Here is a 13211-nt window from a genome sequence, read left to right as displayed (position 1 = left end):
ATATATGTATATATATATATATATATATGTATATATATATATGTATATATATATATATGTATATATATATATATATATATATATATATATATATATATATATATATATCTATATATATATATATATATAGTATATATATATATATATATATATTATATATATATATATATATATATATATATATATATATTATATATATATATATATATATATATAATATATATATATATATATATATATATATATATATATATATATATATATATATATATATATATATATATATATATATATATATATATATATATATATATATATATATATATATATATATATATATATATTATATATATATATATATATATATATATATATATATATGTATATATATATATATATATATATATATATATATTATATATATATATATATGATATATATTATATATTATATATATATTATATATATATATATATATTATATATATATATGTGTATAGATATGTATACACACACAAACACACACACATACATACATCATATATATATATATATATATATATATGTGAAATGAACTAATTATTTTATGATTGATGGTGGGTGATTGGAGCCTATGTGGATGCATGAGTTATCCTCATTTGGTTTCTGGAAAGGTTTAAATTTGGCTGTATTAAGGTTCATGCCAATAATTAGAAATTGACTTATTTGTTGTGGGTCATAGATTTTTATTGGATAATATTTTGCAAAATTTTTTTCTTATCTTATCCATATCATGTCTGTTTTCATTATGTACCACTCCCAAGCCTGTCATTCCTATATATATATATATATATATATATATATATATATATATATATATATATATATAAACACACACACACACACACACACACATTGTATATATGTATCTATGTGTAGAAATGCATACCGGTGCGTAAATCTCTTACTATTTTCAATTTGTTTCTATAGCTGATACAATGCAGATATAAAGAGAACCTGTCCCTTCACACTTTCTTCCCCTTCACTTCCTTTTCCTTTCCCTCTTTGATGGGTGGCAAATATATTTGCTTTAATTCTTTCTTCCAAACAGCAAGCTATATCTTATTTTCTTTTAATTTACCCTATTATATTTTAACTTATATTCCTTTCACTATTATTTTTTATTGTTAAAAGGTAAAAAATAAAAAAAAAAAATAAAAAAAATAAAACTTTCTTTGAGATTAAAAGACTAAACTAGCCAATGTTATAAAACCTGTTGATTTCAGGACATGACGCTTTGAAAGGTATACGACTTAAAAGCTTAGAATTCTTTCATGTGATATCATTGAGATTTCATTTGCTTAATCTAAGCTATGAATATTAAACATATTGACCAAAACTGGTCTGGCATCACAAGCAAGGTTTTCTCTTAAATGATATCATAGTTTTTTTGTTTTTTGTTTTCTGTTTTTAACTAGTATCATAGTTTTTATACTAATATTACAGAATTTACCTGATATCATAATTTTTATTTCAGATATTTTTATACTCATAATACAACATTTTACTTGATATCACAATTCTTACATAATACTATAGAGGTTAGCTTATGTGATATCATTATTTTATCTGATATATTTTTTACATGTAACTATAGTTTAATGTCATATTACAAACTTTTACTTGATATCATAGCTTTTACATAATAGCATATATCTCATCTCATACGGTATCATAGTTTTAGTTAACTTTTATCTTTTTCATGTTTTAGTTATTGGATTGTGGCCATGCAGGGGCACCATCTTCAAGGGTTTCAGTTGAATGAATCGACCCCAGAACTTTTTTGAAGCCTGCTACTTATTCTATTGCTTTTGTCAAACCACTAAGTTACGAGAATGTAAACAAGCCAATACAGGTTGTCAAGCAATGGTGGGGGACAAACACAAAACACACATACACACATGTGGCAAGTTTCCATCAGTTTCTGTCTACCAAATCAAGGCTTTGGTTGGACCAGAGCTATAATAGGAGACATTTGCCCAAGGTGCCATGCAGTGGGTCTGAAGCCAAAACCATGTGGTTGGAAAGCAAACTTCTTATCACACAGCTATGCTTACATTTATGAAAAGTGATATATTTAATATATTTTTTTACATGTTACAACATATTTTATCTCTTACAGATTTTAGCTGATACATCAGTTTTTATATGGTAACAAAAGTTAAATTTCATATCAGAATTTCTTAGTGATTTCACAGCTTTTATATAATATCCTCAGTTTCACATATCAGTTTCTCCCAGCAATCACACATATTTTACATCATGACACCACAAATTTTTCAGGATACAGTCGTCACAAGATACAATAATTTTTAGAAGATACAGATTTAAATTCCTTTTAGGTGGTAGATTTAATATATTACCTGGTGTTAACACTCTCACCTGATTTTTAGGGTCCATCACAAATCGTAGTTGTGGCCATTACCAGGGTCATGTAAATGGTACCTGTGAAATCGTTGTCATGGCCATTGTCAGTGTCATGTAAATGAGACCCCTGCTGGTGGCACATAAAGAGCACTCAAGCCGATGGTGCATAAAAAGCACCCATTACACTCTTGGAGTGGTTGGCATTAGGAAGGGCATCCAGCCATAGAAACCAAACCAAATCAGATTGGAACTGAATGCAGCTCTCTATCTTACCAGTTCTAGTCAAACTGTTTAACCCATGCCAACATGGAAAGTGGACATTAAATGATGATGATGATGATGATGATCAGTGAAATCCATTCTATTGCAGACATTCAAATCAGGTCTTAGATTTATGAATAACCTGGTATCATGCGTTAGTTTCCTAATACAGTAACCCATAGATTGTGGTTTCTATTGGCCTTTCTTCCCCATCAATCTTAGAAACCCTTCGAAGATCATGAGTACTATCCCTCCTTCCTCTGCCTTAACCAGCACAGGTAAAAATGATACAACTATTGTTACAAGACAATGCTACATGTATGTCAGCAGGATGGCAATGTGCTGAATTACATATGCAACAAAAAAAAAAAATTAAAAATTTCAGTTCACTGGAATTTTCCATTTAGTTGGAGAAAGAAAACAAGAACCTCAAGATAAATGTCAGGAAGACAAAGAAGGAAATAATTTCAAGAAATTAGGAATAAATTTTATGAAATTAATTCACATGCTTAGAGAAAATTTGATCATTGTAGGCAAGTGGAACAACTGTAGACATGTTTCAATATTATGAGACCTCATCAATACAATATAGCCTACTAAGATCTACTTTAACCAGTTAACAATTTATGTATTGGTATGTATTGTTAACCAGTTAACAATACACAGAGAAAAAAGTTATAAAGATTTTTGGTTAATAGCAATTTGCATTATTAAGATAGATCAGGTAAAAACTGATGAGTGCGAAAGAATTTCAGAGCACAGAGGGTCATAATTAAATACTAATACCAATATTGATTTCTAACATAGGTAAAAGGGGACAGATTCTTAGAGAAAATAATAATTGGTTCGTTGGCCATCAGTAGCTGACTGTATTTTTTTATCGACGCAGTAAGGATGAAAGGTAAAGTCAACCAAAGTGGATTTTGAACTGAGAATATAAAGTTGGGAGAAATACTTTTAAGCATTTTGACTGGTGTGCTAGCAATTCTGCCTGCTCGCTACCTTAATAATAATAATAATAATAATAATAATAATAATAATAGGCTATGGAAAATGAAGAAAGTGAAGGTAATACTGATTATTGTTGGGTCCTTGGGGAGAGTATCAGAAAGCATCAAGAGGAATATAAAGGTAATTGGAATAGGGTGCCCAGTAGATCTGTTACAAAAGGTCTGCCTTCTTGGCATGGCCAGAATAATCAGGAAAGTATTAGAAAGCTGAAAAGAACGGATAGCATGGTACTGTTGGCTGCAGGTAGCAAGCCCACTATGCATGCAAGACTCCAGGAGTTCCAACATAACCTGTGATAAAAAAAAAAATAATAGTAATAATGATTTCACTTATTTGCCACAAGGGCAAAGGATGAGAGGGACAATACAAACACAAATATAAAGTGTGGGGGTTTACATAATGAAATGATATAAAGAAAAGGTAAGAAAGAAAGTATACATAGTATACACTGAAAAAGAAGGGACATAAGCATAGCATACAAAGGTTTATAAAAAAAAAAAGTGGCTGGGAGGATGATAGAGGAAGGCCTCTAGGGATAATTGAGGAACCCCACTGCCTGAGATTTCCCTGAAACCTCAGGTGCAAGTGCCCTTTCCAATTCCTTCTCTCTAACTCACAGGTCTACACTTAGTCAGGTATCATCCACTCTTGCCATTTTCACAACTTTCAGCCTCCTTTCAATGATGAAAAGTACTGGAATGAATACTACAAAGCATTTTACCTTTGTTTTAACAATTCTACTGATTCACCACCCTAAATAATAATGAAAATAATTAGAAAAACAAAAACATTGGCACAATGCCAGCAATTTTGACAAAGACACTGACAGTTAAATCAACTCCAGTAGATGACTGGTACTTCATTTTCAATGACTCAGAAAGAGATGAAGGCTATGTTTCACCTCAGTGGGATTTGAACTAAGGCCATAGTTATGTGATGCTCTACTAATTTTTCTCAATTTACATAATTTTCAACATTATAATCCAGTTCAAATTAATTCAATAACTGACAAATTAGTTTTGGGTAGGTGGCTTTTGATTTAAAAATACTTCAAAAACAGGAAAAAAATCTCAAAATCACATCAAACAGCAATATTAATAAATTGAATAATAATAATGATGATGATAATGATGATGATAAAAATGATGATGATGAGGAGGAGGAGGAGGAAGAGGAGGTAGTGATGGTGGTGAAGAACAACTAAATCATTATAATAATTATACATAAAACAATAACATATAACAGATAGAATTAGAGTTTAATTGAACAATTTATAACTTTAAAAAATTTCTGCTTTTCATTTTTCTTTTTCAATTTCATTTCTTTTTTATCATTTAATTTTTTAACAATAAATCTTTAAAGTAAAACAAAGATAATAACTAATCAAATCTATTTAATTCAGAAGAAATAAACTAATTGGCCTACTCCTTAATATTAGTTTTTATTTATTTTATAGAATAGATTATATTTTTTTCTATAAAAAAATGAAGCCGCAGTGCATGTAACTCAGGAAATCTTTCTCCATCCACAGACCTATTCTGTGGTAAGAGGCAGATTGTTTGGAAGAAAATCCCAATTATTTGCTATGCTACAGGTTTTTATCTTCACCCTCTTCTAGTCATATGTATCAGTATTTGATATTAAGGATAGCTGAGGAAACCTTCAGCTTTCTATACTTTCCTTGTTCGTATTACTTTGTATCTATAAGTCTGTATAGCTCTTAATCAGATGTCACCTGTTATTTGTCTGTTGAGTGTTATACTTTTCATGAGGAAAAGACATAGAATCCACAAGCTATCCACCTCATTTCTAATGTGTGTGTGAGAGAGAGAGAGAGTGTGTGTGTGTGAGCATATCTGTGTAAGAGTGAGCATGTGTGTGTATGCATGCACGTGTGTGTGTGTATGCTTGCATGTGTGCATAAGTGAGTGCGTGTATATGAAGCCGGAATCTTTAGTTCATCATGCTGCAATCTTATGTCTCTAAAAAAGATACTGACTCCCTTAACCTTACACTGAAATGTGTGAAGTAAATTAGCCTTATGTTTATCTTTAGACACATAAACAGAAGAGACAGTACACCATTCTCACATCATATATGGAAATGAAAAGATAAAAATAATTTCGACATCTTTAATAACATCTGGTCTATAATGAACTTCAGCCTCAAGTACACTCCTTGTGCAAATTAATGATGAGAAAAATTTCATCTGCAACAAAACAAGACATTTTAAATAGGAACTCAGAGTTAATCTCTAAATGTTTGTATGAAAATGAATACTCTTTTAATAAACTTAACAAAGTTTTATTGAATTAGATTAAATGTAAAAAAAAAAAAAATTTTTTAATCAAGCAGATAGTCTGTAGACCACCACGTCATATTCAACACAAATGAGAAGTTAATCTACATGACTAAAATGAAGTGGGAAAATATTCAATCTACCAGACTACTTTGAATGAAGAATGTCTATGAACAGAGACATGAAACTAACAAAGAATGATGCAAGCTAGAAGGAACTATAACTTTTATATTAAATCAATTGATCAATCAGTTTATCTCTCTGTATATATATAAAAGAATGAGATGACAATGGAATAAACAATTATGTTATGAACTTCATTAGCTTACAGCTGTTTCTGCAATAAGATGCAGTGGACTCATACTTGAGGGTATGAGTAACATCTGAGCCTTGAATATTCAAGGCTCTGATGAGGATATTGAGAATGATAATGATGAAGTCTACTGCATCTTATACCAGAAACAACTGTAAGCTAATGAAATTCATAAGCTAAATTCCTTTGTTATTTCATTTCCTTATTACTGCTCTGTACTCGAATAATGCTTTGTTCAGAAGCATATGTATATTGAGTTGTACACCAGGTTACTAGTCTCAATGCTTAAGCGAAGTGTGTGTGTGTGTGGGGGGGGGGGTTTCAGTTGTTTAATCGACAGGATTACCTGCTCCTGAATTACTGTGTAAGTGGGTGAGCATTCTATAGAAAAGAAGTTGTATCCTTAACATAATCCTCAGGCAGAATCAGTGAAACTGAACCTGGAACCACACAGAAGTAAAGCAAATTCCTTAACCACACTGATACATCTGCTGCTGGCACTCATGTGTCTGTTTACATGTAGATACAGTATGGATGAATGGTTAAAAAGTTTTCTTCACAACCATGAGTGCCCAGTTGTATGGCAAATGTCTATTTTTATATTTTGGGGTTGCTCCATACTTTGTGAATGAAAGCGTGTAGATGTAAGCAATATAGAAACTCATTGGGTGAATTGTACTTCAACATAGTACAGCCTTGTATAGTGATAGAGATATTTATACAAGCAAATATGCATGTAGATACACACAAAAGGCATGTATGTACGCAAATACACAAACACTCTTATATCTATATGCATACATGCACATACACAAAGACATCCATTCTTAAACTCTTGTGTTATGGCCTGGAGGGCTCTGATTAATAGAAGGGTACTGAACACTGAGCCCTGATGGACCACTCCCTGTACACTAAATTCATCACTATGGTCATTACTCTTACCTTGTTAACAACAACCCTACTACTTAGCTTATACAGCTCTCACTAGCCATTTACCTACTCCCAGCATCCTCTGTGCCCACCATATCACTAAGCAAGGGACTCTGTTGAATGCTGTCTCCATACTGATGAATGCTAGTTACAGTAGTTTACTCATAGCTATGTGCTTCATAGCAATTTACTCTTAGCTATGTACTTCACGTACTCATTTATGAAGATGACATCAGTAGTATTTCTTTCCAGTTCAAAACTGATCTGCATCTCATCTAATCAACATTTTCTTTAACTAATTAAGATGTGACTCTTTCTGAGACTTTCATGACAGGATCCAACAATTTGATACTCATGTAGTTACCTCTCTCCAAGGCATCCTTTTTCCCCTTTTAACAGTTAACTATGAATCTGTCATACACACACACAGCACACACACACCACACACACACATACATACACAAACACACACACACAAACACACAAACACACACACACAAACTCACACACACAAACTCACACACACAAACACACATATGATTATAATTTTTCAGAATTTTATTGGACAAGAAAGTATTGTGTGTTATTTATATCTCAAGTAACAATCGAAACAAATGCTAACAAGCTGAAAATTTATAATCTTATTAAGAAGAACTCATCTCAGACACACACATATATATAAGTCCACATGTGTGTGTGGTAGTGGTGGTGCATACATGCATGCATTTTTGTGTATATACATGTATATATACATATATACATGTTCATGTACAATGTATAGATTCCAAATACATGTTATGTATTTGCTCTGTATGTACATTACACATGTACAAATGCACATGTACACACATACATATTACACACACACACACACACACATGCACATATAATTACTAATAGGGGCATAACATATATTTAAGTATGCTGTATGCACTGCTTGCTGCAGTAACATGCATGCACATACAAACATATATATATGTATATATATATATAAACATGCACATACAAATATAGGCATATACACACATGATCTATTTTTACACATGCAGTCATCCTCCTCACCACCACCACCATCATCATCAATTATTAGATACAAAAGCAATAAGGAAAATGTACCTGCAAGCATGTGCATGCATACCTGCCTGATGCACTTTTTGCATGCAAAGGGAATAAAAACAAATGTATATATATATATATATATATATATATATATATATATATATATCAATGGATATACTACTGTATTTGCTGTATATACACAGATACACAAACAGACGGGCAGACAGATTTACTCCTACACATTTTGTGTATGTACTGCTAGTTAATGAGATTATAGCACACACACACAGACAAACACACAGTGGTGGATATATCAAACATGCGTGGGTGTATGTGTGCATTGGTTGATTCATGTATTTGTTTGTATGTGCTTGTGCCTGCATATGAATATAGATAGATAGATAGACAGACAGATAGATACATAGTGGGATGGATGAATGAATGGATGGACGGATGGACAAATAAATGGATAAATAGATGATAGGCAGATACAGATATGAAACATTGAACGATTGATGAAATGATGATAAAACAATGGATGGATAATAAAACAGTCATGTTATGTGCCAAAATAAATTCCTGCTTTCACAAACACATGCACGCACACACGTGCACACACACACACACACACGTGCACACACACACACACACACACACACACACACATTTATATTTTTAACTGGTTAAAAGTAACAAAAGTGACTCAAAAGCTGAGGGTCTTGTACGTGATGTTTATTAAGCTCATATATTTATACACACACACACACATATATATACATGCACATGCATGTATACACAAACCAACATATAAACAGAGACACATACACACAAATAGATATATGCACACATGCAGACAAACATATGTGCATATACATGCAAATACACAAAAATGCCATTATAAACACTCCCACACACATCATACCCCCAATACACAGACACATGCCCTACCACCACCACTATGCACCATAGGTCACCCACCCACCAATATACAGATAACATAAATGTAAAATACTGCTTGTGCAAGGACCAATTATTTTATGAAACCTATGAAGATGTTGCTTGAAGCAACATGTTGCTCCTTCACACAATGAAGACCTATCACTGTAAGCCAAGGTCGGAAAATCTCATTTCCTGACAGAAAGAGATCTGTGGACAGAAGCGCAATTTGAACTCAGAATGTAAGCGGGAGCAACAGCTAATGCAAAGTTTCTTGTCCAATGCTCTAAACGTTCCAATAATTCACTATAATGGATTGGTACTTTATTTATCAATTCCCCAAAAATTAATGGCAAAGTTGACCTCAAAGAATGGAGAATGGGAATAAATGCTTTAAGACATTCTGTCCACTGTTCTAGCGACTCTAAAATTCAATGCCTTTTCTTATATATACGTACACACACATATGCACATGTATATATATTTGTAGTTGTTTAGTTAAATGAGAGAGCATAAATGACTTATCATGCTTCGTTTCCGTTGGAATTCATCTGAGTGCAATAAAATCATGGAAATCTAGGATTTATATTGTATAGTGGCAGCGTTGTGGTTAAGTATTTATCTTTATCTAACAAATGACTGGCCAGTAAACTGTGAAACCCATTGGCACTGTAAATCCTCAAGTATAATCTGCATTTTTCCCAAAATTTAATGGTCAAAATCCCTAGTGTGTACTATATATGAGGTTAAAAATGAAAAATAGTTTCTAAGCAATGTCTGAGTCTCTATTTGCTGTCCGGTAATGTTTATTCAGACGCATTTTGTGATGTCGGACACGAAAATACCTTAAGCTATATTTATTTTTCACTGACATTATTACTGTTATTTCTTTACTTTCTGCAAACAAAGTGCACAAAAAAGCTACACGTTTGCATTATGTTATATATATACAATAATAATAAAGGACGTTACCGTATATATGTTTACAAACCAAGGACGTTATATAGACCTCCTTGACTCAAGTTAGAGAAGAGGATGCGTATTATACACAAGGTTTAGGTTTTTCAGAGGTACAGCTCCCAAAAAAATCACCTGCGTATTATACTCAAGGGCGGACTATACTTGGGGATTTAAGGTCTGTAAAGAATGTAGAGTGCAAGGATGCCGGTGCAAAATGGTGTTGTTAAGGATGAGGGAGATCAGTAAGTGGAGTGAGGGGTTATAAAAATCTTTCAGACCACCTCATGGTTTCAGCAGACAAAATGGAAAAGGTGTTGCCCCTGAGGAAGGTGTGGGAGATGTGCTGGAACAGCCAGTCTGACTTATGGGGTTTGCACTAGTATTTAACCATCTCTGCCCTGATAGCAGTGAGCAGGGATGTGGTTCGGGGGGGGGGGGCTGAGAACACTGGAGGTTTCCACTGCTACATGCTTGACCATAAACTTTGACAGTTTGCTTTTGTCAGCCTGATGAGCAGCAGAGCCTGGGCTGATAACTGAACACACCAAGTTACCATGGGAGAAGGTAGATCAGCTGTTCTCTGGGTAGAAAGTGATAGAGAGGGTGGAGAAAGAGAGAATGAGGAGGTGAGGAAAGGCTATTTTTTGAAATGAAAAGTATATAAAGTGATAAACCTGTCAAAGTCTATTACACTGGGACAGTTCATCAGGGCCATAGGAGAAGGTGGGAATGTGAAATACATGAAGAAGAATAGACTGTAAAGAATATAAAAAAAAAATCATATCAATAAATTGATCAATTTATAAATACACTTACAAAAACAAATAACAGAACTATACTAGAATTTGTAAGTTGGTCATTATCAAATTTTATCATTTTTATCATTATCATCTAATGGAGAATATTAGAGGATAAATTTATAACAGTAAATAAATAAAGAATTCTAAAACAACAAAAGTAGTTATCATTACCGTCATCAACATCATACTAGACTAATAAAGAGCATTAAAAATAGCTATATCATTTAAAAAGGGTTTCTGTGCATGTGTGTGAATGGATATAAATGTGAATGTTTATACACACATATGTGTGTATTTTTTAGTTTTTACTTGTTTCACTTATTAGACTATGGACATGCTGGGGCACCACCTTGAAAAACTTTTAGTTGAATGAATCGGGGATCTTTGTGGTTTGACGGGCAACATTTTTTTATGTAATGTTTTTGGTACCGAAACACTTTCAAACTTCGTATACTTGTATATTTTGTGGTACAGAACAGATAAAAATTTTTGTATTGGAATTTATTTCACGTTAAAAATTGTCTTATTTCGATAATTTCAATTAATCACTGACGTCTATTCAGTTGAATACAGTTAGTGCTGTGACGGTGTATATGGTATTAATCCCCGTTAGTTCTGACATTTCCGATTAACTAGATTGTTCGTAAACAAAGGGGAAAAAGCCATCAAAATACTTGAATATTGCCTGCACTTGTTATTGGAGCTGGCAGAATTATTAATTCACCTCCACCAAGTGCTTCATTTCCTAGAAATAGCAGCCAAATCTTCTTCAAATCAAACTCTAGTTTAGGGTTAGGGTTCGGGTTTTAGAGTTAGGGTTGGGGTTATGAGTGAGGTTATGCCAAAAATAATCATAACCCTAACCGTAACCCTAAAACTAACCCTAACTCTAGAACCCAAACTCTAAAACTGTTACACACACAGATACGCACAGCGTAATTTATTATATAAACAATATATGCATATAAATTACGATTAAACTGGATGAAATATGTCACAGGGAATAACATTTTTATGACTGGCGAGCACTGACTGTATTCAGCTGAATAGACGTCCGTGATTGGTTGAAATTACAGAAATATGACAACTTTAACATGAAATAACTTGCAATGTACAATTTTTTGTTAAGAAGGCTAAGAGAAAAAGTTGTTTTGTATGACACATTCTACCAGTGTCCCAAGTTTGAAAGTGTTTCGTTAAGAAAACAAGTGTTGTCCGTCAAACCACAAAGATCCTGAATCGGCCCTAGTACTTATTTTTTACTAAGCGGGGTACTTATTTTATTTGTCTCTTTCGCTGAACCACTAAGTTAAGGGGACATAAACACATGAACACTATTTGTCAGATGGTGGTGAGGGACAAACACAGGCAAAAAGCCCCTCCTTACCATATATATATATATATATATATATATATATATACATATATATACACATGCACACATGACTCAGTTCTGCTGGTTGTGGGTCTCCCAAAAGGTTTGTCACTACCGGAATTTTTTGGGCCATCTTGAAAATGTCTGAAGCACTTGTACACTTGAGTGTAGCTCATGCACTCCTCTCTGTACACTTTCTGCAATTTTGTGTAGGCCTCTGAGCAGGTAATGCCGAGCTTTTGGCAAAATTTGATGCAGATTCTCTGCTCAACTTTCTGTCATGGTCAATGCAACAATCACATGCTACACACGTTCCTTCCAAGCACTACTGTAGACAATGGATGTGAGCTAGAATGTTAAAACTTAGTGCACATGCACAGTAGAGTTCAAGGTCGATCTGTGCCAAGTAGCTTCACTTATCATGTTTTAGTTTCATTACTATGGCAACAATCTGGATACTTATTGATAAGACCATGTACATATATATATATATATATATATATATATATATATATATATATATATATATATATATATATATATATATATATATATACACACACACTCATATAGTTACACACACAGATATTTTGTGTCTAGGGAGAGTCATTATGCCACAATTTTACTCTTTTATTATTAGTCAGTTGGTTAAATATCCAACTAATTAATCGATTGTTATTTTAATTTGGTTAAACAGTAAGTCATTTGTAAGTCAAAAATCATTGAAAATGTTCCAGGTAGCAATGAAAGAGCTTTGACAAGCAAAAACAAAACAAATGACATACTGTTTAACCAAATTAAACAAATGGTCGATTAGTTAGTTGGATGTTTAACCAACTGACTAATAATAAAAGAGTGGAAT

General features: G+C 32.7%; 1 protein-coding gene across 1 annotated transcript in view; it reads right to left on the bottom strand.

Moving 5' to 3' along the window:
* LOC106867327 (rap guanine nucleotide exchange factor 4) overlaps positions 1-13211 on the bottom strand; it is an 828140-nt gene that overhangs the window by 359401 nt on the left and 455528 nt on the right. The gene's annotated exons all lie outside the window — the stretch shown is intronic.

Source organism: Octopus bimaculoides, chromosome 4 (assembly GCF_046866305.1).
Source record: "Octopus bimaculoides isolate indiv1 chromosome 4, ASM4686630v1, whole genome shotgun sequence".
In the NCBI taxonomy this organism is placed as follows: Eukaryota; Metazoa; Mollusca; class Cephalopoda; order Octopoda; family Octopodidae; genus Octopus; species Octopus bimaculoides.
Note: the sequence above shows the minus strand (reverse complement) of the source record. Positions and strands in the feature narration are given on the sequence as shown.